This window comes from Ranitomeya imitator, chromosome 2 (assembly GCF_032444005.1).
Source record: "Ranitomeya imitator isolate aRanImi1 chromosome 2, aRanImi1.pri, whole genome shotgun sequence".
NCBI classification, from domain to species: domain Eukaryota; kingdom Metazoa; phylum Chordata; class Amphibia; order Anura; family Dendrobatidae; genus Ranitomeya; species Ranitomeya imitator.
The window spans coordinates 810,106,932-810,128,876 of NC_091283.1; positions in this window are offsets into that span (position 1 = coordinate 810,106,932).

Below are 21,945 nucleotides of genomic sequence, written 5' to 3' on the forward strand. Positions count from 1 at the left end.
TTAGGGGGGCTGCCTTATACTTTAGGATCTGCCTATAGGGGGCTGCCTTATACTTCAGGATCTGCCTATAGGGGGGCTGCCTTATACTTCAGGATCTGCCTATAGGGGTGCTGCCTTATACTTCAGGATCTGTCTATAGGGGGGCTGCCTTATACTTCAGGATCTGCCTATAGGGGGCTGCCTTATACTTCAGGATCTGCCTACAGGGGGGCTGCCTTATATTTCAGGATCTGCCTATAGGGGGGCTGCCTTATACTTCAGGATCTGCCTATAGGGGGGCTACCTTATACTTCAGGATCTGCCTATAGGGGGGCTGCCTTATACTTCAGGATCTGCCTATAGAGGGGCTGCCTTATATTTCAGGATCTGCCTATAGGGGCGCTGCCTTATACTTCAGGATCTGCTTATATGGGTGCTGCCTTATACTTCATAATCTGCCTATAGGGTACTGCCTTTTAATACAGGGTCTGCCTATGGGGTGATGTCTTATACTACAGTGTCTGCCTATGGGGTGCTGCCTTTTACTAGAGTCTGCCTATGGGGGGCTGCCTTATACTACAAGATCTGCCTATATGGGTGCTGCCTTATACTTCAGAATCTGCCTATGGGGTGCTGCCTTATACTATAGGGTCTACCTATGGGGTGCTGTGTTGTGCTATAGGGTCTGCCTATGGGTGCTGCCTTGTGCTATAGAGTAGGCCTATGGGGAGTGCATTATACTATATGCAGTCCTATGGGGAGTGCATTATAATATATGAAGTCCTATGGGGAGTGCATTATACTGTATGGAGGCTTATGGGGAGTGCATTATACTATATGCAGGCCTATGGGGAGTGCATTATAATATATGAAGTCCTATGGGGAGTGCATTATACTATATGGAGGCTTATGGGGAGTGCATTATACTATATGGAGACCTATGGGGAGTGCATTATACTATATTTAGGATGATCTGGTGCATTATAATATATGGAGGCCATCTAGTGGGCCATCATATAGTGTGGAAATTACAGCGAAGGGACCATCATACAGTGTTGGAGCCATCAATCAGGTTGGGGGCTACTAAGGGGACAGTATACTGTGTGGATGGTACTATACAGTGAGGGGGCATTATAGGGGAACTGTACAGGGGGGAGACTCGGGACATTATTAAATATAAAGTGGGCACTTCTTGTTATAGGGGATCTCATGTTACTGTGACTATCAAAGGGGCCCACATGGCAATATTACTTTCTAGGGAGCAAAATGTGGGCACTGTTTTCTAGGGCACTTGCACCCGGCATTACTATTTTAGAATTTAGAAGGCACAGAGAACCACACAGCAGGTGCAGTAATAGGGACACATACGGCAGCAGTGGCTCAGTATTGGGGTATCAAGGGCAGTAAAAGGGACACATACGGCAGCAGCGGCTCAGTATTGGGGTATCAAGGGCAGTAATAGGGACACATACGGCAGCAGTGGCTCAGTATTGGGGTATCAAGGGCAGTAAAAGGGACACATACGGCAGCAGTGGCTCAGTATTGGGGTATCAGGTGCAGTAATAGCGACACATATGGCAGCAGCGGCTCAGTATTGGGGTATTAGCAGGATGAGGAGTTTGTACAAGTTGGAAATAGATGGTGATGGGTCTGGAATATGAGAAGTGAAATGTGTCTTTGTTGTATTCTCTGCAGACGAGTCCTGGCTGGAAGAAGTTGTCATGTTGGTCTGGGCCAGATGGAAAAGACTGGAAAAGTGAACTATTCCATCAGAAAGAACATCAGCGGTAAGACATTATCTGTAACTGTGCTGTGATCTCTTATACTGTATGTTCTGTAGGACTGGCATCTACCACTGACCATATGGCGGTAATATCCATGTTGGTCTTTATATAGAGATTATCTTCAGTAATAGCGCGGTCATCTGCTGAGGTTCTCCTCCACTATTAGGGCGCGTCACCGAATTGTAATGATGGTTACCTGGTTAGGGGCCCACTCAGAAGCTTCGCCCCCCCTAAACCAAAACCCCAGCTACGCCTCTGGTAAGGCTGGTCATGCAGCTGTATGGTGGAACGAGGGTTACTGCAGGTTATATGCTTGTCAGAAGAGGTAGGTCTTTAGGTTCCTTTTGACGGTTTTCACGATGGCGAGAGTCTGGTTTGTTGGGGAAGACAGTTCCAAAGTAGGGAAGAGGAGATAAGAGGGGAGCAGAGAAGGAGAAGTTGTGAGGATCAGAGGTTGCGTGCAGGTAAGTACCGGGAAACCAAGTGATAGATGTCCTTGTAGCAAGAATACAACAATCCTTTTGGAGCAGAGTCCATGGCGAAGAACATAGAACCCTCTCACAGCCCCAATGTCTTTAAACCAGTGGGAGGGGTTTAAACAGGAGGGCAAACTAAATCTTCAGTCATCTGAGACCAACAGCAACGAGTCCCGGATAAATGTGCAGCAAGCACCAACCATAAAAACCTCAGCATCCGGCTCCATTTACCACGGTTGGATCCCTTCCTTTTCTTCTCCTGAGCGCCTGAAGCTGATCTCATCCCCCCCAAATACCTGTCTTGGTTCATGTTCATCTCCTGGCACTAGCAGGATTCCCAGTGTGTGGATATTAACTAATCTTCCGGCCATGACCTGGATGACAACCTACCCAAGAGCCTGTGAGGGAATACTCTAGTTTTCTGTGGTTAAGGCTCCAGGATGACTGACCTAAACTACCCCCTCCCAGTTTCTCTCTGCTCTCCACCACAGACCAGCAAAGCCCTTGTCATCACAAATCACACAGACCGCATACCATATGTTGCGACCATTCTTTTTAAGGAACCGGACCCGTGTGCCCGCAATGAGGTCATACTGCCCTCGAGACAGATATTCTATATTCACCATTCTTCTCTCCACTTAGACATTGCGATTAGTTCCAAAGTTCCGATTGAACCCATGACCCCGATGGGAGTTGTAGCTAGTGAATATACCTCAGGATGCTAGGTCTCGGTAGCGCTCTGCCAGGTGACCCATGAGCACATCTTTAATCCAGGCACCGCACCGCCTTCCCTCCTCCGTTGACCATTCAACCATTAGGTCATTGGCAAGTCGTCGAACCCTTACTCTTCTCTTTTCGGTCTCTAGGAACGCTGAAGATGTCAGCTGTGCCCTATCCTTGGGACCCAACTGTCTGGCAGAGTCAGCTCCTTCTGGACCCTTGCTATAACTGTCAGACTCTTCTGCAAAAGAGCTGGACAGCTCCTTGTCTTCGGAGCATCCTTCCGCCTTCTTTGCTCCTGTTCTGACTTACAGTGCAACTTAGAAATAGCATAATATCTTCCACCTCCTGAGGCCCGTCATGGCCCCGCCTTTCACTGGGTGGAGTCCACTCTTACTCACTATCCTCCCGTTTCTCGAATGTCCCTGCCCGTTTCCTCTGGCCACACCTTACTGGGCAGATCTTCTCTTTCCACCTCACTCTGTGACAACACGCACTCTCCGCTGTGGGCTTGTGGACTGTAGGGCAGTGGGGTACTCGGAGCCAGGACCTTCGGTTCTAAAAGGGGGATTCACGGTGGCTGACCCGGTCCGTGACCCTAGGGGTGTCCGTTGTAGATGGGGAAGGGTCTTTAAAAGGCAGCTCCCTTATAGGCAGATCCTGAGGTATAAGACAGACCCCCTATAGACAGATCCTGAAGTATAAGGCAGCCCCCTATAGGCAGATCCTGAAGTATAAGGCAGCCCCCTATAGGCAGATCCTGAAGTATAAGGCAGCCCCCCTATAGGCAGATCCTGAAGTTTAAGGCAGCACCCTTATAGGCAGATCCTGAAGTATACGGCAACCCCCTATAGGCAGGTCCTGAAGTATAAGGCAGCCCCCCTATAGGCAGATCCTAAAGTATAAGGCAGCTCCCCTATAGGCAGATCCTGAAGTATAAGGCAGCTCCCCTATAGGCAGATCCTGAGGTATAAGACAGACACCCTATAGGCAAATCATGAAGTATAATGGAGCCCCCCATAGGCAGATCCTGAAGTATAAGGCAGCCCCCCATAGGCAGATCCTGAAGTATAAGGCAGCCCCCCTATAGGCAGATCCTGAAGTATAAGGCAGCCCCCCTATAGGCAGAGCCTGAAGTATAAGGCAGCCCCCTATAGGCAGATCCTGAAGTATAAGGCAACCCCCCTATAGGCAGATCCTGAAGTATAAGGCAGCACCGCTATAGGCAGAGCCTGAAGTATAAGGCAGCCCCCCTATAGGCAGATCCTGAAGTATAAGGCAACCCCCCTATAGGCAGATCCTGAAGTATAAGGCAGCACCGCTATAGACAGATCCTGAAGTATAAGGCAGCCCCCCTATAGGCAGATCCTGAAGTATAAGGCAGCCACCTATAGGCAGATCCTGAAGTATAAGGCAGCCACCTATAGGCAGAGCCTGAAGTATAAGGCAGCCCCCTATAGGCAGATCCTGAAGTATAAGGCAACCCCCCTATAGGCAGATCCTGAAGTATAAGGCAGCACCGCTATAGGCAGAGCCTGAAGTATAAGGCAGCCCCCCTATAGGCAGAGCCTGAAGTATAAGGCAGCCCCCTATAGGCAGATCCTGAAGTATAAGGCAACCCCCCTATAGGCAGATCCTGAAGTATAAGGCAGCACCGCTATAGGCAGAGCCTGAAGTATAAGGCAGCCCCCCTATAGGCAGATCCTGAAGTATAAGGCAGCCACCTATAGGCAGATCCTGAAGTATAAGGCAGCCACCTATAGGCAGATCCTGAAGTATAAGGCAGCCCCCTATAGGCAGATCCTGAAGTATAAGGCAACCCCCCTATAGGCAGATCCTGAAGTATAAGGCAGCACCGCTATAGGCAGAGCCTGAAGTATAAGGCAGCCCCCCTATAGGCAGATCCTGAAGTATAAGGCAGCCACCTATAGGCAGATCCTGAAGTATAAGGCAGCCACCTATAGGCAGAGCCTGAAGTATAAGGCAGCTCCCCTATAGGCAGATCCTGAAGTATAAGGCAGCACCGCTATAGGCAGAGCCTGAAGTATAAGGCAGCCCCCCTATAGGCAGATCCTGAAGTATAAGGCAGCCACCTATAGGCAGATCCTGAAGTATAAGGCAGCCACCTATAGGCAGATCCTGAAGTATAAGGCAGCACCCCTATAGGCAGATCCTGAGGTATAAGGCAGCCCCCCTATAGGCAGATCCTGAAGTATAAGGCAGCCCCCTATAGGCAGATAATGAAGTATAAGGCAGCCCCCCTATAGGCAGATCCTGAGGTATAAGGCAGCCCCCTATAGGCAGATCCTGAAGTATAAGGCAGCCACCTATAGGCAGAGCCTGAAGTATAAGGCAGCTCCCCTATAGGCAGATCCTGAAGTATAAGGCAGCCCTCTATAGGCAGATCCTGAAGTATAAGGCCGCCCCCTATAGGCAGATCATGAAGTATAAGGCAGCCCCCCATAGGCAGATCCTAAAGTATAAGGCAGCCCCCTATAGGCAGATCCTGAAGTATAAGGCAGCCACCTATAGGCAGAGCCTGAAGTATAAGGCAGCTCCCCTATAGGCAGATTCTGAAGTATAAGGCAGCCCTCTATAGGCAGATCCTGAAGTATAAGCCCGCCCCCTATAGGCAGATCATGAAGTATAAGGCAGCCCCCCATAGGCAGATCCTAAAGTATAAGGCAGCCCCCTATAGGCAGATCCTGAAGTATAAGGCAGCCTCCCTATAGGCAGATCCTGAAGCATAAGGCAGCCCCCCTATAGGCAGATCCTAAAGTATAAGGCAGCCCCCCTATAGCCAGATCGTGAAGTATAAGGCAGCCCCCTATAGGCAGATCGTGAAGTATAAGGCAGCACCCCTATAGGCAGATCCTGAGGTATAAGGCAGCCCCCCTATAGACAGATCCTGAAGTATAAGGCAGCCCCCCTATAGGCAGATCCTGAAGTATAAGGCAGCACCCCTATAGGCAGATCCTGAGGTATAAGGCAGCCACCTATAGGCAGATCCTGAAGTATAAGGCAGCCCCCCTATAGGCAGATCCTGAAGTATAAGGCAGCCCCCTATAGGCAGATCCTGAAGTATACGGCAGCACCCCTATAGGCAGATCCTGAGGTATAAGGCAGCCCCCCTATAGGCAGATCCTGAAGTATAAGGCAGCCCCCCTATAGGCAGATCCTGAAGTATAAGGCAGCACCCCTATAGGCAGATCCTGAGGTATAAGGCAGCCCCCCTATAGGCAGATCCTGAAGTATAAGGCAGCCCCCCTATAGGCAGATCCTGAAGTATAAGGCAGCACCCCTATAGGCAGATCCTGAGGTATAAGGCAGCCACCTATAGGCAGATCCTGAAGTATAAGGCAGCCCCCCTATAGGCAGATCCTGAAGTATAAGGCAGCCCCCTATAGGCAGATCCTGAAGTATAAGGCAGCCCCCTATAGGCAGATCCTGAAGTATAAGGCAGCCACGTATAGGCAGATCCTGAAGTATAAGGCAGCCCCCCTATAGGCAGATCCTGAAGTATAAGGCAGCCCCCTATAGGCAGATCCTGAAGTATAAGGCAGCCCCCTATAGGCAGATCCTGAGGTATAAGGCAGCCCCCCTATAGGCAGATCCTGAGGTATAAGGCAGCCCCCCAATAGGCAGATCCTGAAGTATAAGGCAGCCCCCTATAGGCAGATCCTGAAGTATAAGGCAGCACCCCTATAGGCAGATCCTGAGGTATAAGGCAGCCCCCCTATAGGCAGATCCTGAAGTATAAGGCAGCCCCCCTATAGGCAGATCCTGAAGTATAAGGCAGCCCCCCTATAGGCAGATCCTGAAGTATAAGGCAGCCCCCCTATAGGGAGATCCTGAATTTTAACGCAGCACCCTTATAGGCAGATCCTGAAGTATAAGGCAGCCCCCATAAAAAAAAAACAAATACTCACCTCTCTTCCTCCTTGTTCCAGCGGTGCTCCGACCTCCCGCTCATCTTCTGACAGCGGGCGCCAGGTGGTGACGTCATCGTGCCCACTGTCAGCGTCGGTGACACCAGACGCTGACAAGAGGATGATGGGAGAACCAGCGCAGTGCTCCTTCCCTCATCACTGTGGTGACGGGTGGGGGGCTCAGCAGCGTGAGATCACCTTGTCATTGGTTGCCTCTTTTGTACTGTATATTGTATATGGAGGTGGCTACTCCTAGTATGCACCTATTCACCTATTCACATTAGCTTGGAAGTGACAGTCAGTCTTTTGTTGTTTTTTTTATTATGTATACCACTTTTCACATGTAAAGCACCATCGAATAAATGGCGCTATAATAAATAATAATAACTACAGAGAAAGGATACGGTGTAAGAGAAAATAATACTAATAATAATTTTATTTATATAGCGCCAACATATTCCGCAGCGCTTTACAAATTCTAGATGGGATTTGTACAGACAATAGACATTACAGCATAACAATAATCACTGTTCAAAATAGATACCAAGAGGAATGAGGGCCCTGCTCGCAAGCTTACAAACTATGAGGAAAAGGGGAGACACGAGAGGTGGATGGTAACAATTGCTTTAGTTGTTCGGACCGGCCATAGTGTAAGGCTCGGGTGTTCATGTAAAGCTGCATGAACCAGTTACCTGCCTAAGAATATAGCACTACAGACACAGAGGGCTATTAACTGCATAAAATGTATGAGAACATAATGCGAGAAACCTGATTTTGGTTTAACTAATATGAATGAGCCACACAGGGATAATTAGTCAATGCATTGAGGCGGTAGGCCAGTCTGAACAAGTGCGCTTTTTAGGGCACGCTTAAAACTGTGGGGATTAGGGATTAATCGTATTAACCTGGGTAGTGCATTCCAAAGAATTGGCGAAGCACATGTAAAGTCTTGGAGACGGGAATGGGACGTTCTGATTATTGAGGATGTTAACTGTTGTGAGTTCCGTTCTGGAGCTCCTCCTGTGGTTGCTAATGGTATTTTTGCGAGTTCTGCCCTTGGGCTCCCTCTGGTGGTTTCGAGTGGAACTGCTGCTCCGTTAGGTGGCTGTAGCAGCTGCCTTCACTAATCGCCTTGCCTGGGTTTGTTATTTAAACCTGCTCTGGGCTTTAGTCCAGGCCTGCTGTCAACTTTCTTGGTTGGATTTGATTCTTCCCTTGGATTTCTCATATGGCCAGTCCTTGTCTGCAAAAAATAAGTTTTGCTAGTTTTTTTGTCCATTTGTTTGGACTCTATTGCTTTGCATTTTGTCTCTTTTGTCCAGCTTGTCACTATGTCTTATTTAGGCTAGCTGGAAGCTCTGGGAAAGCAGATTTGCCCCTCCACACCGTGAGTCGGTGTGGAGTTCATTTTTGTAAACTCTGCGTGGATTTTGTAGTTTTTAATACTGACCGCACAGTATCCTTTGCTCTCTGTCTATCTAGTTTAGTTTTGGCCTCCCTTTGCTGAATTCTAATTTCATTTCTGAGTTCGTCATTTCCCTCTCCTTTCACAGTCAATATTTGTGGGGGGCTGTCTTTCCTTTTGGGGGTTTCTCTGAGGCAAGATAGCTTTCTATTTCCTTCTTTAGGGGTAGTTATATCTTAGGCTGTGACAAGGTGTCTAGGGAGTGTCAGGAACATCCCACGGCTATTTCTAGTTGTGTTGTTAGGATTAGGGACTGCGGTCAGTAGAGATACCACCTTCTCAGAGCTCGTTCCATGTTGCGTTTTAGCCACCAGGTCATTTCAGTGTGGCCTCTTAACCACCAGGTCATAACAGTTAACCTCAGGTCATTAGCAGAATGGAGAGCACGGGTAGGGTGGTAGACTGAGACCAGGGAGGAGATGTAGGGTGGTGCTGAGCCATGGAGCGCTTTGTGAATGAGGGTAGTAGTTTTATACTGGATTCTGGAGTGGATTGTTAACCAGTGTAATGACTGGCACAAGGTAGAGGCATCGGTGTAACGGTTGGTGAGGAATATGATCCTGGCTGCAGCAATGGGGAGAGTTTGGTAAGAGGGAGGTCGATTAGTAGAGAGTTACAATAGTCCAGATGAGAATGAATAAGTGAGACAGTAAGAGTTTTTGCAGAGTTGAAAGTAAGAAAAGGGCGAATTCTAGAAATGTTTTTGAGATGCAGATAAGAAGAGCGAGCCAATGAACGGATGTGGGGGGTGAAGTAAAGCTCGGAATCAAGTATAACCCCAAGGCAGCGGGCATGTCGCTTGGGAGTAATGGTGGAACCGCACACAGAGATGGCAATGTCAGACAAAGATAGGTTAGTAGAGGGAGAGAACACGAGGAGTTCAGTTTTTGACAGGTTCAGTTTCAGATAGAGGGAGGACATGATGTTAGAGACAGCAGTAAGACAATCACTGGTGTTTTCTAAAAAGGCAGGCTTGAGATGAGGAGAAGAAGTGTATAATTGGGTGTCATCAGCATAGAAATGGTACTGGAACTCAAATCTAATGATTGTTTGTCCAATAGGGGCAGTGTACAAAGAGAAGAGGAGGGGGCCTAGGACTGATCCTTGAGGAACCCCAACAGTAAGGTGAGCAGCAAAAGATACAGAAAATGCTTTATGTCGTAGACTACACATGTCAAACTCTGGCCCGCAGGCCAAATCTGGTCCTTATGGTGATTATATTTGGTCTGTGATGTCAGGGACTATGTGGGGCCCATGATACTGTATAGCGGACTATGTAGGGTCCATTATACTGCATGGTGCACTATATGGGGCCCATTATTCTATATGGAGGACTATGTCAAGCCCAATATTCAGTATGGAGGACTATGAGGCACCCATTATCCTGTATGGAGAATTATATGGGGCCATTATTCAGTATGCAGGACTACGTAGGGCCCATTATACTGTATGGAGGACTATGTGGGGCCTATTATACTGTATGGAGAACTATGTTGGGCCCATTATTCAATATGCAGGACTATGTAGGGCCCATTATACTGTATGGAGAACTATGTGAGGCCCATTATGCTGTGCGGAGGTCTGTGTGGGGATCACAGTTGTGGCATCATACTGTGATGGGTCACCATACTTTGCGGCATCATATGGATGATACTGTGGAGTAAGTAATTCACTGTGGGGGTATCATACTGTGTTTGGAGGGCACTTTTGATTGCATCATACTTTATTATCTGTATTATTTATTACCGTAATTCAAGTTTTTTATCCTTTGTTATTGCATCTTTAAATTAGGCAATTTGGCCATGTGCTTTTTATTACTCTTACATAACATATTATATTATTCCAATATGCCCCATTTATGACTCTGTGCTAATTTTATTCTAAGATCAATTAATTAATATGTACTTTGTTCGTGGGACAAGCCCTTTAAGTTTGTTTCCATCTGAAAAGTTTAATCAGTATATTTGATAAGGAAAAACTTCAACTGTAGACATTTTTTTAATAAATATCAAGGTTGGCCCTCGACTTTGTCATCCCTGCCGTAGACGAAACGACCATAAGACTTTGTTCAGTAAAGACTTTATTTTTGAATGACAATCTCCTTTATTGAACTGTGGAAACTATGGTCCTGGCAAAATCTCTCCACCGTCTATCCACAGCCTGCATGGGGATAAGGCCATCACAGCACAAGTCCACACGCCCAGCCGGGACCCATATATTCATGGAGCCTTCTGTGGCGTAAAAGGAGAAGAGTGTCTCGCCTGAGGCTACCTCCCCAGGCTACATAATGAGAGGACTTACGGTACTTAGATTTATCTTAAGCAGTAAGACCATTTTAATTGTATTTAAAGGGAACCTGTCACCCCGAAAATCCCGGGTGAGGTAATCCCACCGGCATCAGGGGCTTATCTGCAGCATTCTGTAATGCTGTAGATAAGCCCCCGATGTAACCTGAAAAGGGAGAAAAAGACGTTATATTATACTCACGCAGGGGCGGTCCCGCTGCTGGTCAGGTCGGATGGGCGTCTCTGGTCCGCTGCGGCGCCTCCCATCTTCTTTCCATGACGTCCTCTTCTGATCTTCAGCCACGGCTCCGGCGCAGGCGTACTTTGCTCTGCCCTCTTGAGGGCAGAGGATAGTACTGCAGTGCGCAGGCGCCGGAAAGGTCAGAGGCCCGGCGCCTGCGCACTGCAGTACTTTGTCTGCCCTCAACAGGGCAGAGCAAAGTACGCCTGCGCCGGAGCCGTGGCTGAAGATTAGAAGAGGACGTCATGGAAAGAAGATAGGAGGCGCCGCAGCGGACCGGAGACGCCCATCCGACCTGACCAGCAGCGGGACCGCCCCTGGGTGAGTATAATATAACGTCTTTTTCTCCCTTTTCAGGTTACATCGGGGGCTTATCTACAGCATTACAGAATGCTGTAGATAAGCCCCTGATGCCGGTGGGCTTACCTCACCCGCGATTTTCGGGGTGACAGGTTCCCTTTAAAGGGCTTGACCAACCCATTTGTAGTTCACAAAGGGCCTGAATGTGCTCTAAAAAAATGAACACATGCATACTCATATACCGGTCCTCCTCTGCACCTCTGTACACCTACCTGGCTCTGGGTATGGAGTGTTTAGGCGTCATATTGCATTACACATGAGGCTATGGTAGGGATCTCATACTCGCCCGGGTACACAGGCCGAACATAGAAATTGCTTGAATTTAACAGGTCACATTCTTTGCAGGACGAGATAACGTTTTATGTGATACCATTTTTTTTCCTTATGACGTTTTTATCAATTTTTTGAAAATTTTTGGCCTTTTTTCTATTTACTAATTTTTCTACTGCTATTCATCAAATGGTTTATGGTCCAGTTTTGTAGCTTCGATCGTTGCGATGATACCAAATTGTATACTTTTTTGTTTAGTTTTCACATAAAACAGAATTATTAGTGGAAAAATAGTTTTTCTGTTATTTTTGCCATACTTTATTTAGATTTTGTTTCAATTTCTTTGTCTCACAATTGGCCCTATAAAGTAATATTATATTACAATTGTCCCCATCTTGTAACAATGCCCCCATCGTATTATAATGTCCCCCAAGCAAGCAAGTTCCGGTAATAATGTTCCCCATCCTGGCCTCTTCCTGTAATAATGTCCATCATTCCTTATTAATATCACCCATCCTATAATAATGTCTCCCGTCCTGGCCCCATCCTATAATAATGTGCTCTATCCTGTAAAAATATCCGGCGTCCTGGCCCCTTTCTGTAATAATGTCCATCATTCTTTATTAATATCACCCATCCTATAATAATGTCTCCTGTCCTGACCCCATCCTATAATAATGTGCTCTATCCTGCAATAATGTCCGCCATCCTAGCCCTTCCTGTAATAATGTCCTCCATCCTGTAATAATGTTCCCCATCCTGACCCCCATATTGCAATGATGCCCCTTCCTATAATAATGTCCCCTTTCTTGTAGTAATGTCTACTGCTCTTCATGTTCACATAAAAAAATGAAAAAACAAACAGATTCTTCTCACCTGTCCTCACTTCCATAGTGAACACTGTCTTTTTCCTCCTGCACAATGGGGGCGACACATGGCAACGTCAACAGCTGACCTCTTATAGCTTATGGGCCGGTGTCTAGTATAGGTATTGTGAGGCAGGTGCAGCGCCCCAGAGTCCTGGTTGTTGCAGTAATGTCGTTCTTCCACCCTGCCAGGTATCGCAAAACACACAGCACACTTCACACTCCAGTCCACCAGAGGGAGCTAAGGGTTCTATCTACTAGCCAACTCCTCACATTAGGGTAAAACTGGTGGGTTGGATATGAAGTTAGACAGAAGCAGACTGGGCTTTGCCCAAGTAACACCTAGGAGAAGGCAGAAGCTGACTGGAGGGAGTAGGAGTAAGAAAGAGAGAAGCAGACTGGGCTCGGCCCAGGGAATACCTGTCAGGCAGACAGAGGAAAAAAAGGAAGAACATCAGAGGCTCAGTAAGACAGAAAGACACGGAGCTGCGCCTGCAACCCATGCGGCAGCATTCTAAGAAAGGACACGAAGAGAATTGTGCTGTAGGGAGTGAGCCACGAAGTCACAGCAAAAGGAGAACAAAAACCAGAAGGAGTCCTGTCCTAAGAGAGGCTGCCTCCTTCTGGAACGCAGGCCGGTGGCCGCAACACCGACGGAGTAATAGACTCTATGCTTTACTTCAGAGACCGGCAGGGCAGTCAATTCCAAGTTGGCTGTCCGACCTAAACACCTAAGCAGACACGGTGGCAATTGTGGAGGAGGGGTGTCTCTATGGTCCCTATAAAATAGCCTCAGGCCACCACCGTCATACGGGTTTGTCCTATCCATCTGGGGGACAGAGAGAGAGACATAACATCCACAAAAGTTGTGAGGACCTTACCGAGTTGCTCAGCAGGGGGGTACTACAACGCACGAGCGCTAGTAGGAAGGCTACTGATTTCCACCAGGATAAGGGAACTCTGGAATTGCCATCAGACCGGCCGGACTCTGCCTACCCTGTCATCCGGTACTCTGGACTGTGGATGCTGAAGCCTTCAGTAAAGGTAAAGAGACTGCACCCATTGTGTCCTCATTATTCACCGCGCCTTACATCATCCACCATCATCATCTACACTTCTGGGAAGCCCTGGGGAAATACTTCACCTGTGGGAAGGTACACCATCTAGGTGCCATAACATCACCCCAGCGGACCCCTAAGCAGCGTCGGTCACTCTGACCGAATACCACAGGTGGCGTCACGAACACTACCATTATCTACGAACTTTGCCTTTTATTGGGCGCCCCTCATAGGGCCACGGTCCGGGTCGGGCCACCGTGACATCCTTGCTGAGGGAACTGAAGGACCCGGTCCCGAGTACCCCATTGTCCTTACGTGGGGGCGATCCACAGGTAGCTGGTGGCTCTCTGTACTGTGATACATTTAAATTGAATGAGTTTCTGAGGATGCACCGTCAGCTGAAAAAAAGCGCTGGTGTCAGTACCAGGTCGCGATCGTCTGAGACTCCTGGGCTATGGCATTTCCGAAATCTCATCAGTTATTTATTGCAGTTTTATTTTTATTTTTTAGCAATAACCTTTATCTATAAAGCTTTTTCAATGTATATTGTGCTAATGATTTGTGGGATTTCAGCACAGAGGATTGGTTACTCTTTTGATTTGCAGCACTGGGTTCACATACTAAGGACATTGGCATGGAGTTTGTTTGCTTGCCCTGTGTCTGTGTGGGTGTTTTTGGTTTTCCTCCCACGCTCTAAAAAGCATATTGGAAGGGGATCTGTCACATGCCAGGCATGACTGTTTAGTAAATTCTCTTATTCCTCTTCATTTATCATAACTGTACATTCATCTGTAATTCCTACCAAAAATGATGAATAAATTGAGTGTTACTGTCCCCCGTATCGGTTGTTTTCATACCGACAGGCACTGTCTGTAGTGATTTGATAGTGTTAAACCATGTAGGTACCCCTCTCCACCTCCACCCAACTTTTAACACCACTTGTTAAATTATTTATACCTTTTCTATAGGAATCGGAATTGTGAGCTGATATTAATAGCCTGGGAAGCTCCATAGGTATTATCCCCTTCCCAGGCTATAAACATCTGTCCCCAGCTGTCGGCTTTCCCTCTGCTGGTCAAGAAAATTACACGGGAGCCCACGCCATTTTTTTCCGAAAAATAATCTTTTCATAATTACCGTAAATACATGTACAGCAAGCTGCACACACACTGCACTAATTGTATTTGTCACAGACATTTGTATATCTACCTATTCTATGTGTATTTACTGTATGTAATCCATCTCTTCTATCCTGTCGACTCCCGCTGTGATTTTACACTACACAGCTGCTGAAATGCCGTCTTTTCATCTAGCTATGTAATATAAATACATATATATGTGTGTCACTGACCTCTATATATCTATGTATTCTATGTGTACTTATCTATTCTATTGTAACCTGTCACTATGTGATTTTATGGTATGCAGCAGATGAATTGCTGGCTTTTCAAAGGATCTAGAGGTATGCTCTACATGAAGTAGTTATTTTTTCTTTGGGGACACTCAACTTTATTAGCATGCACAAAGAGACACAAGTTAGCCCTAAAAACGCATGAAAAAAACACACCAAAACTGCAAAGAAAAATGCGTCAAAACATGCGTTTTTTGCCTCAGCTTCTTTCCTGCCAAGAAATCAGGTTTTGCTGCAGAAAAAAAGCAGCAAAAACGCCCAGTGTGAACATTCCCATAGACACTGAAACAGCTTTGCCGGCACCTCTTGCCCCTGGGATGTTCCGCACCATCCGCAGCTTCCCAGAATCCCGGTCCGTTACCCCTTAGGGAAAGAAAGTAAGGCAGGCTCCTCCACACCTTTCTCAGGCCACTGTCCTCGGACTTTACAGAATAAACCACTGGATTTAGTCATGGCCACCCTCATGCTACTCCACTTCATTTACTAGAGGTAGCACAGCAGGGGACTTCGTACTGAAGTCAGACTGACACCTTGGAAGCAGTCAAGAAAGTTGTCACCTCCCCTTGCCTGCCTGATTTTAGCCATGCACTGATCAGCTGAGGCACTTCAGTACATTGCCTCCTTCCCCTGCCTTGGTGTCACTAGTAAATGAAGTTGGAGTGACACCTCAGCAGTAGTCAGAAGAGGTGTCAGCATTGCTCTCCTACAGAGGTGTCAGTCCGATTTCATTTACTAGCTCTATCATGGCAGGGGAAGGAGACAGTGCACTAATCAGTGCATCTCCATGCTTGAGCTGATGGGGGAGGCCCACCGGGGAATTCACTGATTTCCCAATGGGCCAGTCCGAGCCTGACTATGAACACCTGAAGGTATCAGCTGCTGCTGCCTCGTAGCTGGAGGACGAGCTCCTCCAGGATAGTTGGCCAAGATGCTTGTCCAGCGTTAAAACCAGTTTTGGATAATAAAAACCATTCAACTCATCTTGGCCCTAATTATTCTTCATTACAGCAGCGCAGACGGATATCGCGTTATCATCCAAATTGTTTAACATTATATAGAAGCATGCGGAAATATATGTACTAGGATCAGATTATTTTTAGATGTAGCTGAACAGTTGGCCCCTGGACCCTGGATGCGGTCTGACACTTTTTTGTATATATAAGTATATATGTGGATGTATGTACTTTATATATATAACTAGCTGAAGAGCCCGGCGTTGCCTGGGCATAGTAAATATCTGTGGTTAGTTATAGCACCTCACTTCTCTTATTGTCCCATCACGCCTCTCATTTTCCCAATCACATCTTTCATTTTCCCCCTCACATCTCTCATTTTCTCCCTCACACCTCTCATTTTCTCCCTCACTCCTCTCATTCCCCCCTAACACTTGTCATTTCAACCTCACATCTGTCATTTTCTGATCACTCCACTATTTTTCCTCACTCCTCTCATTTTGCACTCACACCTTTTCATTTTCACCTCACACCTCTCATTTTCACCTCATCACCTCAGTATATACATGTTTGTCATCTCCCTTATATATAGTATACATCTGTATGTCATCTCCTGTATATAGTATATACCTGTATGTCATCTACCCTGTATATAGTATATACCTGCTGTGTGTCATCTCCCCTATATGTAGTATATACCTGAATGTCATCTCCTTCTATATATAGTATATACCTGTATGTCATCTCCTCCTGTATATAGTATATACCTGTGTGTCATCTCCCCTGTATATAGTATATATCTGAGTGTCATCTCCTCCTGCATATAGTATATACCTGCATGTCATCTTCTATATATAGCATATACCTGTATGTCATCTCCTCCTGTATATAGTATATACCTGTGTGTCATCTCCCCTGTATATAGTATATATCTGAGTGTCATCTCCTCCTGCATATAGTATATACCTGCATGTCATCTTCTATATATAGCATATACCTGTATGTCATCTCCTCCTGTATATAGTATATACCTGTATGTCATCTCCTCCTGTATATATATGTCCCTATATGTCATCTCCTCCTCTATATAGTATATACCTGTGTGTCATCTCTCCTGTATATAGTATATATCTGTGTCATCTCCCCTGTATATAGTATATACCTGTGTGTCATCTCCTCCTGTATTAGACCTCGTTCACACGTTATTTGCTCAGTATTTTTACCTCAGTATTTGTAAGCTAAATTGGCAGCCTGATAAATCCCCAGCCAACAGGAAGCCCTCCCCCTGGCAGTATATATTAGCTCACACATACACATAATAGACAGGTCATGTGACTGACAGCTGCCGTATTTCCTATATGGTGCAATTGTTGTAGTTTGTCTGCTTATTAATCAGATTTTTATTTTTGAAGGATAATACCAGACTTGTGTGTGTTTTAGGGCGAGTTTCGTTTGTCAAGTTGTGTGTGTTGAGTTGCGTGTGGCGACATGCATGTAGCGACTTTTGTGAGATGAGTTTTGTGTAGCAACATGCGTGTAGCAACTTTTTGTGTCTCGAGTTGCATGTCACAGGTTAGTGTAGCAAGTTGTGTGCAGCAAGTTTTGCGCATGGCGAGTTTTGCGCGTTGCGAGTATTATGTGTGGTGCCTTTTGAGTATGTGCAAGTTTTGTGTGAGGCAACTTTTGCATGTGTTGCAACTTTTGTGCATGTGGCAATTTTTCCGCGTGTGCAAGTTTTGCGTGTGGCGAGTTTTTCATGAGGAGAATTTTGCACTTGTGGCGAGTTTTGCAAGAGCCTAGTTTTTGCATGTGGCGAGTTCTGCGCGTGGCGAGTTTTCAGTGGCGACTTTTGTGTTTTGACTTTTATGTGGCGAGGTTGGTGTATTTGTGGTGAAATGTGTGCTGAGGGTAATATGTGTTCAAGCACGTGGTAGTGTGTGGCGCATTTTGTGTGTGTTCATATCCCCGTGTGTGGTGAGTATCCCATGTCGAGGCCCCACCTTAGCAACTGTACGGTATATACTCTTTGGCGCCATCGCTCTCATTCTTTAAGTCCCCCTTGTTCACATCTGGCAGCTGTCAATTTGCCTCCTACACTTTTCCTTTCATTTTTCCCCATTATGTAGATAGGGGCAAAATTGTTTGGTGAATTGGAAAGGGTGGGGTTAAAATTTCACCTCACAACATAGCCTATGACGCTCTCGGGGTCCAGACGTGTAACTGTGCAAAATTTTGTTGCTGTAGCTGCGACGCTTCCAACACTTTTCCTTTCACTTTTTCCCCATTATGTAGATAGGGGCAAAATTGTTTGGTGAATTGGAACGCGCGGGGTTAAAATTTCGCCTCACAATATAGCCTATGACGCTCTCGGGGTCCAGGCGTGTGACTGTGCAAAATTTTGTGGCTGTAGCTGCGAGGGTGCAGATGCCAATCCCGGACATACACACACACACACACACACACACACACACACACACACACACACACACGCACACACACACATTCAGCTTTATATAGTAGATTTACATATGGTGTGTGTACATGCATATATGACTTTATATATAATTTACATATGGTGTGTGTACATGCATATATGACTTTATATATAATTTACATATGGTGTGTACATGTATATATAATTTACATATGGTGTGTGTACATGTATATATGACTTTATATATATAATTTACATATGGTGTGTACATGTATATATAATTTACATATGGTGTGTACATGTATATATGATTTTATATATATAATTTACATATGGCGTGTACATGTATATATAATTTACATATGGTGTGTGTACATGTATATATGACTTTATATATATAATTTACATATGGTGTGTACATGTATATATAATTTACATATGGTGTGTACATGTATATATGATTTTATATATATAATTTACATATGGCGTGTACATGTATATATAATTTACATATGGTGTGTGTACATGTATATATGACTTTATATAATTTACATATGGTGTGTGTACATGTATATATAATTTACATATGGTGTGTGTACATGTATATATGACTTTATATAATTTACATATGGTGTGTGTACATGTATATATGACTTTATATATAATTTACATATGGTGTGTGTACATGTATATATGACTTTATATATAATTTACATATGGTGTGTGTACATGTATATATAATTTACATATGGTGTGTGTACATGTATATATGACTTTATATAATTTACATATGGTGTGTGTACATGTATATATGACTTTATATAATTTACATATGGTGTGTGTACATGTATATATAATTTACATATGGTGTGTGTACATGTATATATGACTTTATATAATTTACATATGGTGTGTGTACATGTATATATGACTTTATATATAATTTACATATGGCGTGTACATGTATATATAATTTACATATGGTGTGTGTACATGTATATATGACTTTATATATAATTTACATATGGTGTGTGTACATGTATATATAATTTACATATGGTGTGTGTACATGTATATATGACTTTATATAATTTACATATGGTGTGTGTACATGTATATATGACTTTATATATAATTTACATATGGCGTGTACATGTATATATAATTTACATATGGTGTGTGTACATGTATATATGACTTTATATATAATTTACATATGGCGTGTACATGTATATATAATTTACATATGGTGTGTGTACATGTATATATGACTTTATATATTATTTACATATGGTGTGTGTACATGTATATATAATTTACATATGGTGTGTGTACATGTATATATGACTTTATATAATTTACATATGGTGTGTGTACATGTATATATGACTTTATATAATTTACATATGGTGTGTGTACATGTATATATGACTTTATATAATTTACATATGGTGTGTGTACATGTATATATGACTTTATATATAATTTACATATGGTGTGTGTACATGTATATATGACTTTATATATAATTTACATATGGTGTGTGTACATGTATATATAATTTACATATGGTGTGTGTACATGTATATATGACTTTATATAATTTACATATGGTGTGTACATGTATATATAATTTACATATGGTGTGTGTACATGTATATATGACTTTATATAATTTACATATGGTGTGTGTACATGTATATATGACTTTATATAATTTACATATGGTGTGTGTACATGTATATATGACTTTATATAATTTACATATGGTGTGTGTACATGTATATATAATTTACATATGGTGTGTGTACATGTATATATGACTTTATATAATTTACATATGGTGTGTGTACATGTATATATGACTTTATATAATTTACATATGGTGTGTGTACATGTATATATGATTTTATATATATAATTTACATATGGCGTGTACATGTATATATAATTTACATATGGTGTGTGTACATGTATATATGACTTTATATATAATTTACATATGGCGTGTACATGTATATATAATTTACATATGGTGTGTGTACATGTATATATGACTTTATATAATTTACATATGGTGTGTGTACATGTATATATGACTTTATATATAATTTACATATGGCGTGTACATGTATATATAATTTACATATGGTGTGTGTACATGTATATATGACTTTATATATAATTTACATATGGCGTGTACATGTATATATAATTTACATATGGTGTGTGTACATGTATATATGACTTTATATAATTTACATATGGTGTGTGTACATGTATATATAATTTACATATGGTGTGTGTACATGTATATATGACTTTATATAATTTACATATGGTGTGTGTACATGTATATATGACTTTATATATAATTTACATATGGTGTGTGTACATGTATATATGACTTTATATATAATTTACATATGGCGTGTACATGTATATATAATTTACATATGGTGTGTGTACATGTATATATGACTTTATATATAATTTACATATGGCGTGTACATGTATATATAATTTACATATGGTGTGTGTACATGTATATATGACTTTATATAATTTACATATGGTGTGTGTACATGTATATATAATTTACATATGGTGTGTGTACATGTATATATAATTTACATATGGTGTGTGTACATGTATATATGACTTTATATAATTTACATATGGCGTGTACATGTATATATAATTTACATATGGTGTGTGTACATGTATATATGACTTTATATATAATTTACATATGGCGTGTACATGTATATATAATTTACATATGGTGTGTGTACATGTATATATGACTTTATATAATTTACATATGGTGTGTGTACATGTATATATAATTTACATATGGTGTGTGTACATGTATATATAATTTACATATGGTGTGTGTACATGTATATATGACTTTATATAATTTACATATGGTGTGTGTACATGTATATATGACTTTATATATAATTTACATATGGTGTGTGTACATGTATATATGACTTTATATATAATTTACATATGGCGTGTACATGTATATATAATTTACATATGGTGTGTGTACATGTATATATGACTTTATATAATTTACATATGGTGTGTGTACATGTATATATGACTTTATATATAATTTACATATGGTGTGTGTACATGTATATATGACTTTATATATAATTTACATATGGTGTGTGTACATGTATATATGACTTTATATATAATTTACATATGGCGTGTACATGTATATATAATTTACATATGGTGTGTGTACATGTATATATGACTTTATATAATTTACATATGGTGTGTGTACATGTATATATAATTTACATATGGTGTGTGTACATGTATATATGACTTTATATATAATTTACATATGGTGTGTGTTTATAGACACATTTCTGCCCCCACATTGTATATGTAACATATATATATATTATTACTGTCTCCCCCACACACTGTGCGCCCCCCGAGCCTCCCTCAGCCTCTCCTCCTCCCTCAGCCTCCCCTCCCTCAGCCTCTCCTCCCTCAGCCTCTCCTCCTCCCTCAGCCTCCCCTCCCTCAGCCTCTCCTCCCTCAGCCTCTCCTCCTCCCCTGAGCGCTCTGGCAGTGAGCGGTGAGAAGCAGCAGTAACTCCCCGTCCTCCCTCCGTCTCCATGACAACCAAGCGAAAAGGTGAGAGAAGGAGGAGTAAGGCGCAGCGGGTCACGTGTCCAGGAA